Source organism: Panthera leo, chromosome F2 (genome assembly GCF_018350215.1).
Source record: "Panthera leo isolate Ple1 chromosome F2, P.leo_Ple1_pat1.1, whole genome shotgun sequence".
Taxonomy (NCBI): Eukaryota; Metazoa; Chordata; class Mammalia; order Carnivora; family Felidae; genus Panthera; species Panthera leo.
In genome coordinates this window covers 40,105,626-40,118,118 of record NC_056695.1, presented here as the reverse complement: position 1 = coordinate 40,118,118, position 12,493 = coordinate 40,105,626, and positions in this window count along the sequence as shown.

Sequence of the window (12,493 nt, the reverse complement as noted above, 5' to 3'; positions counted from 1 at the left end):
GCAATTTATTGCAAGGTTATGGGAAAATTTCAGGACTGAAGAGAAGGCAGAAAATAAGACACGAGAAGGGCAGGAGCCAGGCGGCTTCAAGGGATTCGGGAGCATCACTATTGAAAGGAATTACATGGCAGCCTTTTCCAGGCACCGGGGCAGGAATGAGTCACGTCCAAACATATTCATTCTGTCATGCAGCTCATTCCTTGTATCCTAAAGAGAGAACTTGGGTGACACAATTGCCATTTGGAGAGAAGAAGAATGGATTTCCTCGGCTGACGGTACCACTAAGCTATATTAAATGGTATGGAGGCAATGTCGCCGAAAGGAAGCCAGTTCTAGTATCCAGACAAGAAGGAACTGGTGTCACAAAGCCCACTGGCAACACGGCTGTGTGCCATTTTGACGTTTGTGAATGAACAGCAGAGGTGCCTCTAATAGCTGTACAATAGTTCTGCGGGTTTCTGGCTTGCAGATTCCATTTGCACAAAGGATGTCAGAACTGCTCTCAAGCGCCAGTTGCCTTTCAGAAGAAGGAACAACTTAACAGATCCTGAGATGCTAAGACTGGGTCCGAGCCAGAGATACTAAGTGCTGAACATTAACATTTGGCCAGTGACCATGAAGTCTCCTGTATGAAGTCATATATCTCTTCTTAAACGAGAGAGTGTCCTTCCCAATCAACTTGAAAAACAACCCCAACACACCCATTATTTAATGTGCTTTTGTAAATATCTTCTGCTGACGGAATGTTCTGTTGTAAGGGAAACGACTACCTCTTCATTCATCGCTGAGATCAGTACTAGGAAGCTAAATATTTGGGACATCTCAATCCTCACAATTCACAATTAAGTTAACCTTACATCTAAAGTCAATGATATATTTTCTTTATTAAACTGAATGATCACCTGCATTCATGATCAAAGACTGAAAGATGGGCACTTTTCATTACAGTCTAAAATTTTTCAGTCTGGAATGATGACATTCTGACTTAAATTATGCTTAGCCTTCTGATGGACTTGATGTACCAATATACTGGGTCTTTCAGCTGCACTAAAGACCTAGCAACTGCTTTCTATATCAATGCATTAATCACTCATTTATTTATATCACTTATTAGAAACCAATTATTATAGAACACTCAATATTATAGAATATTCAGTGTATGACCCAATATACTGGGTCTTTCAGCTGCACTAAAGGCCTAGCAACTGCTTTCTATATCAATGCATTAATCACTCATTTATTTATATCACTTATTAGAAACCAATTATTATGGAATACTCAAAACTCACTTAGGGACCAATTCATTTAAAAAAAATCAATTATACAGTTAGGTTGTATAATGTACCAATTAGCCTAAATGATTTTAGGCTTTTGGAAACTATTTGTAATTTACAAATATATCTCACTAAGTAATAGACATGATACATAAATAATTCAGCAACCTGCATTTTTGTCCACATAATTTCTTGCGACAGTACCAGATATAAACACTGGAAATGGGGATATGGAAAATACAACTCATCACTGGCTGCCTACCAAACTGCAAAGAGTACTTGGGGTAGGTGGTAGAAACAGCACCTGCTGTGGGCTCGTTCCTTCACGCAATCTAATCTGGAGGCATAAAACTAGAACAATTGATTTCAGGCCCAGCTGGAACACAGACACAACATACAGGCATATACAGACACACCCTCAAATGGACACATAATATACACACTCATAGACAAACGGAGAGCATATAAGAGCTGACTACCCAGGCCGAAGGAGGCAACTCCTGATTATCTCCAAGGATAGGCTGGTGAAATCCATACTGCAAAGCAGTTCTCTGTTTCAGTTTCCTCTTTGTGTTCCTTCCACCACGGTATGCTCACTGCACCTAGCATAGTTCTTTCGTAGCAATTGTTCAGTTGGGGTTTTTTCCTCTTTTTTTAAATAAGAATATCAGTGAAAAAATCCGCAGTTTAATGATGTCATTTTACCGCAGTCTCTACTGTGCCCAATTCTTTTCTTTTTGAAAGAAGCATAGAAGAATTCATTGTTTTATGCCATGTTGGCACCTCCCCTTGTTCCATCTAGTAGAAGTGTCAATGAGAAACCTAACTTCAAAGCGGGTGCTGGTGAGGACAGGCAAGAGTCCCAAATCATTCACAAGCTCAGTCATCAGCTACTGGACACTGGAGAGTAAGTCCTCTCCCGAGGGAGTATTCGGGTCCTGCAACGTCCCACCCCGGGTTCCCCCCTCTAAAAGGAATCTGAAGTGAAATGTAAGCCACGGCCAATTTGTAGGAGAAAATAACACCAGATTTATTCAGTGTATGATAAAAACCACATGTATGTCGAAGACAAATTTCATGCTCAGCATCCATGACGTTCCTGGTATTTTGCTCAGATAGGCCTGTGAAATTCTTGGAATCTTGAATATTATATTTTGACCACTTTAGGGCAGAAGCTACTGTCACACACATGGGCCTTGGACTAATTGCTACACCTCTTTGATTTGTCTTTGAATTTTCAGTGCTGCAAGAGCTCCAAGGAAACATTTAAATAGATTGATGGTGATCAGAAAATTGAAATACTAACAAAGTAATCCCACACACTACTTTATTTCCGAAGTAAAAACTTGGGTTGTTTCAAATATATCATTTTCTCAACTTTATAACTTAGACAGCAGCAGAATTTCATTTTGAAACAGTAAAAGTGTATGAGGACAAAACGAATCTTAGAGGCAAATGTTTATATTCTCATACATGCATTTTTAGAATCGTTGTCATTCATCACAGACAGTTGGAAAGCCCTTTTTTAAAATTCAGTCCAGCTTTATTTTTCTACTTAAGTGCATATTTATTTTCAGAATTTCAAAGTTTTGTTTTGTTTTTTTGCCAGTTTTGTAAGGCCAGTTGTTTCTTACTGTTTTCTTTCTTCTAAAATAATTAACTGACAAGAAGGGCATTGAATTTTACATCTCCTGGGGATAGCCCTGATATGGTGGGGTCATCCAGTCCTAAAGAGATCTGTCTCATAGAGTGATCCTTCTAGAACATGATTTCATGAGATGAAAGTTACTTCATTTTCAATGGGATTCATTTACAGGGATGATAGATACCATTCAGAGGATAGACCTCATGATTGGGAAAAATAACCCATCGTGCGCTATTTAGAAGGCAAAGTAGAGAACTTGGGAATGAAATCAGGCCCTTTATAATGCTTATACCAAATAATTGGTCACCTTTAGGAATTAAGTAAATAATGTACTCTTAAATTAGAAAAAAAGAAAGAAAGTAAGATGCTTTCTGGCAAGTTGAAGAAATATGGGTTGCCAGATCTGCTCCCTTGTCCTTCTTAAATGTTTCTAATGAACGTTGGGTCTCGAATCAAAAGAGATTCCAAGAGGAAGTTGTCACTATGACTCCCAGAACAGGGTTACAATGTCTCTGTCAAACACACTGAATGCTGAGAATGAAGGGAGACCATGGGGGAGAATAGGAGGTGAGGGGCAAGAAGAGGAGAGAAAAACAAGATACGTCCCAGTTATCAACCTGCACAAGTTAAAGCCCCTGGAAATGAGCAGCTGACTCTTTTTCAACCCTGTTCAACATGTCTGAACTCCCCAAATCTTTCCAGGGTGCTTGGGTGATGAGTGTAGTCAGCTGGCACTGAGTCAGGGACTAGTACTTCGGTTCTAAGATTCATGTTTAAAGGAAAGTTGTTCAGATGGAATACCAGAAATATAATTAGCTGAGTAATTCAGGTACAAGAAGTTTTTATTTTTAATATCTATTTATTTTTGAGAAAGAGAGAGAGAGAGAGAGAGAGAGAGAGAGAGAGAGAGAGAGAAAGCACAATCAGGGGAGGGGCACAGAGAGAGGGAGACATAGAATCTGAAGCAGGCTCCAGGCTCTGAGCTGTCAGCACTGAGTCTGGCATGGGGCGTGAACTCACACACCATGAGATCATGACCTGAGCTGAAATCGAACGCTTAACCAAGCCACCCAGGCCCCCCAGATGCAGGCAGTTTTGACTGAACCACGAATGTGCAGACAAATCTGCCCATGGCAAAGAACAGCCATTCCTAGAGGCAGGAAAGTTGGCTTGGGTTCTCTAAAGTTTTTTTGTTTTTTTGATTCAGGGACCCTGTAGGCTCCTGCAGAAGACGAGACAGATGGGAATACTACAGGATGATACACGGTTTCCCAGGATTTGTTGTTGTTGTTGTTGTTATCAGGATTTTGAGTGAACCCATTATCTGAATCATAACTCGAACCCAATTCCTTGTTTGCCTTGCAGAATCCATGAAGTCAGTCAAATAAGTTATTGCACGTAGAAGAGGGTTTAAAGCATTCTTGTCTTTTTTGTGTGTATGAGAGAAAAAAGTACAAAAAACTTAAAATTATTTTTTAGTTAAATTATTTTCTACATTTTGAATGACTATGATTCAGACGTAAAGTAAAAGTCCCAACTTTTAAGTTGGTCAAGTTTACTTGAGTTGCAGTTCTGATTTTCAAGAGTGACAGAAACATTTCTTTCCTTCCTCCTCCTGGCTTCCGGTTCAGATCTGTACTTCCTTGCCTCAAAAGATGGAAGAGATGTGCTGCCGACGAAAAGTTGTCAGATTTAGCAAATAAAAATATAGAATGCTCAGTTAAATTTAGATTTTATATTTAAAGCATACTTTTTAGTATAAGTATGTCCCATGCAACATTTGGAGTATACTTACACTAATTTTTCTCTTGTTGTTTATCTGAAAGTCAAATGTAATTGGGTGTTCTGTACTTTATCTGACAACTCTGTCTGGCCTCGGCCTGTGCTGTGTGTCTGTGAGTGCCTAGTTTCACAGAAAATGCTCTCTGTGCTGCCCTTCTGAGAAAGTTGGTCAGAGAGCTTTTCAGATCTTTACCCCCATCAGAGCTCCCATGACCTCAAGCTTCTCCCAGACGTAAACCATTGTGCTTCTGGTGACAGATCATAAAACTCATAAAATACAGGGGAGTTGAAGATTCCAGTGATAAACGTAAAACAACTTGTTGCCCTGATATCTTGATGAAATTCTCACTGTTTAGAACCTCAGGTACCAGTGAAAGAAAAAGGAAGGAGACAGTGTGTGCCAGATTCTCTTCACTAAAACTTGGCCACTGAGATCTGAAAGCCTTGAATTTGAGTCCCAACTCTGCCACCTACAAGCTGTGTGAGCAGAAGCCAGCCATTGAACTCTGAGTCTCAGCATCCTCGCTTTCACATTGGAGATAACGACGGATAATAATAATAGCTACCTCGGGAGGAGGATTAAATGAGATAAAACATATAAAGTACTGAGCACAGTCCTAGGAACAGCTATTTCTATTACAACTTTTACCACGACTACCTTGACAACTGTTATTGTCACTAACGTTCTGTGCAATGCACTGTGGCAGACGATAGATACAAAGCAGTTGTTAAAGAGCTCACAGGCTGTTGGGGAAATAGACCAACTCTTAAAGAAATAAAGAACAATACAAGCCAGCAGGCCCTAAGTGCCAAATGAGGGTCACAGATGGATAAACTACGGGAGCTCAGAGGAGAAGGGACTTTGGCCACAACCCTGGAAGCATACGAGGGTAGAATGGTTTATGTCCTACCATTTTCCCCTGGGAACTTTCCTCTTAATGGACACCTCCAAACGTAGATAACTGATGACTTCTTATAGCTCTACCAGCTGCCTCTATTTCCTCCAGGATTACCTGCAATGCCTTAGTTCTTCTCACTAACAGAAGTGTTCTCCCTAGAATCACCAATAACTTCCTCCAGGTTAAAATCAAAGGCTGTTATTTCTTTCCATATCCTTCCAAAAAAAAATTGTTTGGCCATCTGTTGATCATGCATCATTCTTAACATTCTTTTTAAAAATATGCTATATGCATTCACCTGCTTGGCTCTCTTCTGTCTACCCTTTGCTTTGAATGTCAGTTCTGTGCCTTCTCTTTTTACTCTTTTCTACACATTTTACTTTTTAGCTCATTCATGCAAATGGTTACTGTCGCTCATTTTACAGGAATATTTTGTCCCTTCTGAAACAATTCCTTCCCATAAATCACTAAAACAGTTCAGTCTCTATTATCTATGCTCATCATAATTACACAGTATTGAAAGGAAAGGTAATGTGGTACATTTATGAGAATATTGGCAAGACTGTGGTCTTATACCAACGGAGAATTTATAAAACTGGAACTGATATAAAATCAGCATTGTACTGAACTGAATAAGGCTTACAAATGTCCGCTCGACTAAATTAATATTTCCAACATAGTTGAATTATTCGGTGAGTTTCCTGGGCTGACACAAAATTCTGCCCCCTGATCCACCCCAAAAAGTGTATTATTAGGTTAGCACTTCAATAAACATTGAGAAATAGTAAGCTTTCTGGTTTTTTGTTTTCTTGTTATTTTACAGTGACACCTGTTCACCTGCTCCTGTCATTTTGTGAAGCAGGCATTCATCAGGGACCGTAACAGTAGAATAGAAGGAGATACAGGTTGGAGGTGGGGGAGACTCAGAGAAGGAAAGTGACAGGGGAGTTTTGTAATTTATCAACATAGGAGTCCTGGGCCATATTTTTAATAAAATAAATTGTGCAGTCTTAACAATACTACAGAAAATAAAATGTTCAGCTACTGAAGGGCGAAAACTTTCCAGAGCACCAATTATATGTCTAGTTCTCATGGTTCAAAAATAACTATACTGCAAGTTGTGATCTTCATCCAAGGTCTCACATGCAGCATGAGAAGATCTTAATGATATTGGACTAATAGGTTGGCCTGTCTGAGCAAGCCGTTGGTTGTTTTCTAAACCTAACAAATCAACACAACTGGTTGGTTTAAGTAACCCACTCTTTAGAAAAAGTTTTAAAAAACCCAATATGAGAAAAAGTTTTCTCTCCCCAACATGAAGTTACGTGGGTCTACCTGGGGACTAAAGAGGATTTGGACATTAATGAATGATAAAGTAAAACCAGCTAGCAATCAATTGATTACTTGTCCTTTTTGTTTTGTTTTGTTGATAACATCTTTTAGAATTGAGTCTTTACTCAAAGATGTAGTTCACAAGCCACTTTCCTCAGTCATTTTCACATAGAAGGACATTTCTTTGTTAATAAGAATAAAAAATGTCTACAATTCATATAAAACTTTGTCGTTTGCAAAGAGTTTCCTTACGTACATTATGAAGGGTACAGTGTCAGCAGTCAGAGGACATAGGTTTTTGTTTAGTCTTTATCATTTTCAAGGTCATCAGTTTTCCCACCTACAAAAAAGGAATGCTGACACTACTCAGAATTATTAAGAGTTTGCCTAATACACTTGTCCATTGAGATCCATATGAGTATAAGGAGTTAACACCTCAATTATACAAATTATATAAAAATAGTTGTTACTATTATAATAAGGTATACTAATTTTGAAGCAAAAACCAAATGGTTTCCTCACATTTATCTGTCATTCAAAAATGCCTATCCATGTGTATGAAGGATTTAGTTTATCAATAAAGTACACACATATATGTGAGCATCTTGAGGATGGCACCCACAAATATTTGCTAACATTATAAAATGATACTGATGAATATCAAGGTGAAAAATTTCATCAAGTTAACTCTGAAGTTTTCATGTGGATAATATGAAAACAGAAGACTCTTCTTAGCATTATGTCTGGATTACATACCCTTTGTGATAGGGCATATTTTGTGCTGATATACCCCAGAACAGGCCTACCTGTCATTTAAGGCCAATATCCATTATAGTTGGCTGATGTTCATGCCATAGGTGATAAATATTTTGAATTTTGTCCCTACTTCTATAAAGACGTTTTCAAAATTGCGAAAATAGTTGGTTGATATCTAATTCAATCTCACCTTACTTCACCACTAAAGAGATTCACTTCTTTGTTATTTACCTCATGGGAAAGACTTATGCTGCTGTTTTGTCCCATTTCTTAAACAACATGCATGGTAAACTTGCAGAGAACGTCTGTAGTAGTGGTAAAATATTTCCATCCCATAAAACTTTTTTGTATCTTAAGTGTTCTTCTTGGTTACATCTATATGGTACTAAACATCGAGATGAAAATTTTAAAAAATATTAAAAATTATTCAGATGACTGGAAATATGGTCTGTATTTCTACCTTTGTTTATTGGCATTCTTCTTTTGTGTTTTGGGGACGTCTTGGATAATAAATTAAGTGCCAGCCTCTGTTAGCAAATATTTGTTGATTGCCAAATATTTGTGGTGTGTTGACTGGTTAACCAATGTCCAAGCAGGTCGTTGTTCCTGTTGGTGACTGGACGTCACCAGAGGATCACTAGTACTGATTTTTTCTTTTGCCTTAGGCCCCAATATGGCTTTCCACGGCACTGGTACTGATCCTGTGTCATTTACAATTTTGATATTTCGGTTGTCATAGATTACTTTAAAATTTATTTTGACTGCGTGGCAGTGATAGAGGGGTAGACAATAGGTCAACGAAACAGAGTACAGAACCCAGAAATTGACAAACATAAACACCTTCAATCGGTTGAAAATGTTTCTATGTTTATTATTTATTTTGAGAGAGAGAGAGCACGAGCAGGGGAGAGGCAGAGAGAAAGGGAGACAGAATCCCAAGCAGGCTCTATACCATCAGAGCCTGATGCAGGGCTTGAACTCATGAACTGTGAGATCATGACCTGAGCCGAGATCAAGAGTCTGCTGCCACTTAACAGACTGAGCCACCCAGGAGCCCCCTTCAATTGATTTTTGACAAAAGGGAAAAAACAATTCAAGGGAGTAAGGACAGTCTTTTCAATAAGTAATGCTAGAGCAATTAAACATCACAGGCAAAAATAAATGAACCTCAACCTAAGCCTTAAACCTAATGCAAAAATTAATTCAAAATGGAATTACATATAAAACTACAAAACTTTTGAGAAAAAATCAGAAGTCTTTGGTATCTGGGGCTAGACAAAGAGTTCTTAGACTTGACGTGAAAAGCATAATCTAAAAATGAAAAAGATAAATGGGACTTCATCAAAATTTGCAACTTTTGCTCTTTTAAGACCCTGTGGAGAGAATTAAAAGATAAGTTACAGACTGGGGGAAAATCTGTTTAAAACCCATACTCAACAAAGTATGAGTATCTAGAATATATTAAGAACTCTCAAACTCAACAGTTAAAAAAAAAACCCAATCCAATTAGGAAATGGGAAAAAGACATAAAAAGACATTTTTTCCTGAAGAGGATATACAGATGACAAACAAGCAATGAAAAGATGTTAAATATCATTAACCATTAGGAAAGTGCAAATTAAAAGCATAAAGAAATATTACCGCGCACCTATCGGAATGGCTAGAGTGAGAAAGAGTGACAAGGCCAAATGCTGGTGGAAACGTATAATGGTACAGCCATTCTGGAAAACAGTTTGGCAGTATCTCAAAGACCTAAATGTGCAAACACCATATGACCCACGCATTGCACTGTTGGGCATTTATCCCTCTAACATGAAAACTATGTTCACACAAAAATCTGCACACGAATGTTGTATAGGAGATTTATTTGTAATGGCCCCAAACTGGAAATGAGCCAGATGTTCTTCAAGGAATGAATGGACAAACTGAGGCACACGTGTACCATGCAATACTACTCAGCAATCAAGGAGCAAATTATTGAGGCATGTAGCAACCTGGATGAATCTCCAGAGAATTATGCTCGGTGGGAAAAAAAACCCTAAAAGGTTGTTGTGGTGCCTCTCCCAACCAGACAGGGACCCCTAAATATGGAAGTCAGTAGTGGTGAAAGAATTCACCCAGAGGAGAACAAAGCAGATAGTTTATTGAACACACCACAGGACAGTAAAGGAGAGATCATCTACAATGAGGCAGTGGGTGGGGGCTGTTTGGAAAGGAGAAAGGTTGGGGGAGCACCTGGGTGGCTCAGTGGTTAAGCGTCTGACATCAGCTCAGGTCATGAATTCACGGTTTGTGGGTTTGAGACCCGCGTTGGGCTCTGTGCTGGAGCCTGAGCTGGAGCTCAGAGCCTGGAGCCTGCTTTGGATTCTGTTCCTCCCCTGCTGGCACTCTGTCTCTCTCTCTGTCTCTCTCTGTCTCTGTCTCTCTCTCTCTCTCACTCTCCTTCTGTCAAAAATAAATAAAGATTAAAAAATTTTAAAAAAATAAAGGAGGAAGGCGAGGAGGTATAGGGATATAAGGAATTTTCCCATTTTTTATTAATTGCCTAGATGAGGGTAACCCCATTGGTGAGCTAAAGCTTACGCTTATTTTGAAGTGGGTCACCTGATGGTCCTGTTTGTACTCAGCCAGGGGATTGGGGTCACTGTGGGCTCTTCTGCCTTGATCAAGTTTCCATGGCTCAAGCTGTTGCCTAAAAGCGGCCTCTAGGGGCGCCTAGGTGGCTCAGTTGGTTAAGCATCTGACTTCGGCTCAGGTCAGGATCTCGCTGTCCTGTGAGTTCGAGCCCCACGTCGGGCTCTGAGCTGACAGCTCAGAGCCTGGAGCCTGTAGCCTGTTTCAGATTCTGTGTCTGTTTCTCTGACCCTCCCCCATTCATGCTCTGTCTCTCTCTGTCTCAAAAATAAATAAACATTTAAAAATAAATAAATAAATAAAAGCGGCCTCTATGGTTATATAAAAGTGTGATTCTATTGGGAAAAAAAAATTCAAAATGACAACATTGTTGCAACGGAGAAAAGATTAGTAATTGCCTAGGACTAAGGATGGGGTGGGGGAGGGGGAAGAAACAAAGGGGGGCTATAACGGGGCAACACGAGGAAACCTCATCCCGATGAAAATGTTCTGTATCTTGACTGGATCAGTGGCAACATCCTGCTGTTACCTTGTACTGTAGTTTTGCAGGATGCTAACCATTGGAAGAAGCTGGGTAAAAGGGTAAGGGGGAAATTTCTTTACATTATTCCTTACAACTGCATGTAAAACTACAATGATCCCCAAATCAAAAAAAAAAAAAATTAAAAACAATCTTTAAACATATATGGTATTGAAATATTATTTATCTTGAGGTTGGTTATTTATCTTGGTGTCCCCTCAACCTTCACATCGGAGAGGAGTGACTTTCTTGCCTCGGGCCAGTCCCAGCTCTAGAAGTCAGAGGACCCCAGGATGAAAGCAGGATGAATGTGAGCTGGAAGGGATAGTCAGACATTCCTAAGGGATTCTGTGCTCACCTACGGTGACAGAATGCTTCAAAATTTTAAGGGAAACAAGGCAAGGCAGGGAGATAGCGGAGAAGACCAGAAACCGCGGATGGTGAAGGACAAGTCTAAAGACAGAGCTCAGGAACAGAATCTTTCTCACAGCACTTCCAGGCGGGCACAAAGAGAAAGGGAAATTATGCAAACATAGATATTTAGAGGAATGAAACAAAACAAGGTTTTTGTTGTTGTAGCTCCCCTTCCATCCCTCCCTCCCTCCCGCTGTGAATCTTGCCGGGAGGAATCTTAGAATGCTAATGTCTCGGTATTTGACACAGCCAGTGATAATTGCACAGTGGCCAATTGATTTCTGACTCGCCCCTTGCAGATCAGCCCTGCAACTTTGCATTCATTCCGAGCCTCAAGGAGTTGAGCACAGCTACGGCGGCGAGCCCACCTTCACCCATCAGATAATAAAGTTTAGTCATGCAGCTTAAAATAAAAAAAGCAAGAAGCAGATGGTAAAAGGACAGAATGTAGTGTATTTAATCTGCCCATGTTTGCAAGGAAGCAATTGTCCTCTCAGCTCCAGAAAACAGCAATACCAACAGTAAAGCATCTCTTTCCTGGGCACATACGACAAGTGTTTATTTAGGTGAAGTGGAGGGAGTTTGGGGTCTTGCTGAATTCTGTGTCTCGGAGCCAAGGGGACAGAGCTGGCCCACTTCTCTCCTTAGGCAATCAACGCAGGGGGTGGTTTGGCAGCAGCCTGTCCCCTCGACAGCGCTGATCACGACGATCATACCCAGATGAAACCCATGTTGCACCAAGTGAACCTCTCAAGACCAGGGCTGCTCATCCGTAATAAAAGGGCAGCCAGAACACGTGGGCAAGTGTTAAGACAGTTCAGTGTAAACTATTAGGCTGCTGCCACTACGAAAACACAAGTGGTGAAGTAGCCTCACGGAGATGCGAGTCCAATCTGGCTGGTTTAGAATCAGTGCAACGCTGGAGAAAGGCTACAGAAGAAAATGACTTTGCCTCTTCCGTGCACAAATCCGGAAGGCTGGCTTGAGCCCTTTGCCTGCAAGTTATTCTGATTGCAGTTGAGATGGTGTCTGAGTATATTTTAATGACGTGTCAATGAAGTCCTGTTGCCGATTGCGAGAGTGGAAGCGTCAGTAGAAATCTATGCACAAGAATGAGCTAGAGGTGGACAGCTACCCTGTATGAGGCTGTGTGGAAACGGACAAAAGGGTGAAAAAGTGAATGAAAAAGGTGAAAAACGTGAATGAAAAAATGAACCATAGGACAAGGAAACATTCA